General features: G+C 59.8%; 1 protein-coding gene across 1 annotated transcript in view; it reads left to right on the forward strand.

The window, feature by feature from the left end:
• SBNO2 (strawberry notch homolog 2 (Drosophila)) overlaps nt 1-1,031 on the forward strand; it is an 18,104-nt gene that overhangs the window by 16,741 nt on the left and 332 nt on the right. The window lies entirely within an intron of this gene.

Below are 1,031 nucleotides of genomic sequence, written 5' to 3' on the forward strand. Positions count from 1 at the left end.
CCGGCAGGTGGAGCACCAGAGCGGCAGAGCGTCATCCAGTTCAGCCCCCCCTTTCCCAACTCCTAGGTCCAGGCATCCTTTCCGAACGAAACTTATTTATCCGTAATAGGCTCCCGTCTACACGGGGAAGAGGGTGGCTAGCCGAGCAGGGCCAGGACCCCAGCCGACTACTGAGAGGAGCAGGGCTAGGGGCCCCTCGTCCAGCCTCCCGAGGCCTCTATTGCAGTGCCTTCCCGCCCGGTGCCTGGGCAGATCCCCAAAATGCTGTCTGCCCTGGGGGGCCCTCCAGGGCCTTGCCTGGTGGGCAGTGGCCTAGTGCAGCCCCCACTCAGGATACTTGGGGGCCAGGCAGGGCCTAGAGTGGCGGCCCTTCTTCTCTGTGCCTCTATCCTCTACTGCCCCACTCCAGGCCTGGGTTGGGGCTCCCACCCCACCCACCTTAGAAGGCCCGGTCAGGCCTGTACCCCTGACATCCACAAAACTGGGTGGCCCCAAGAGCTGGAAACTCAGGAAACCCCAGGTGCTCAGGGCCCCACCGCTTCTGGGGGGCTCCAAGGGGCAGATCCCCTCTTAATATATGCAACCCCTCCCTGCTCTCTGTGCCCTAAATTATTGTCCAGCCACCTCTCAGGGGCCTGGAATCCCTGCAGAGCTGGTGGCTGGCCCCCTGGTTTCTATGTGTATTTATAATTAATTCAAGTGTATATATGTAAAGAGATCTTTTTTTAAATATATGTGCCTTTTCACTACTTCCCAGGCTGTCTGCTGCTGCTATCTGCAGGGCAGCGGGGCAGGAGGTGGGGCAATGGTGTGCCCTGCATGTTCCTTCCCAGTGGGGTGTGGGGTGTGGGTGAGATCAGAGTGACTTCTGGCCCTCATCTCTGCCAGCTCATCTCACCGACGATGGCACCTGGCCTTGTGGATGCCTGGGGCTAGGCTAGGGGAAACCCCACCCCACTGGGCCCTTTGTCCAGTATGATCCTGGCATCCCCGCAGCAGGCCAGTTGCCTCTGAACTGACTATACCAAGCC

Source organism: Bison bison, unplaced genomic scaffold (genome assembly GCF_000754665.1).
Source record: "Bison bison bison isolate TAMUID 2011002044 unplaced genomic scaffold, Bison_UMD1.0 scf7180017864203, whole genome shotgun sequence".
Classification (NCBI taxonomy): Eukaryota; Metazoa; Chordata; class Mammalia; order Artiodactyla; family Bovidae; genus Bison; species Bison bison.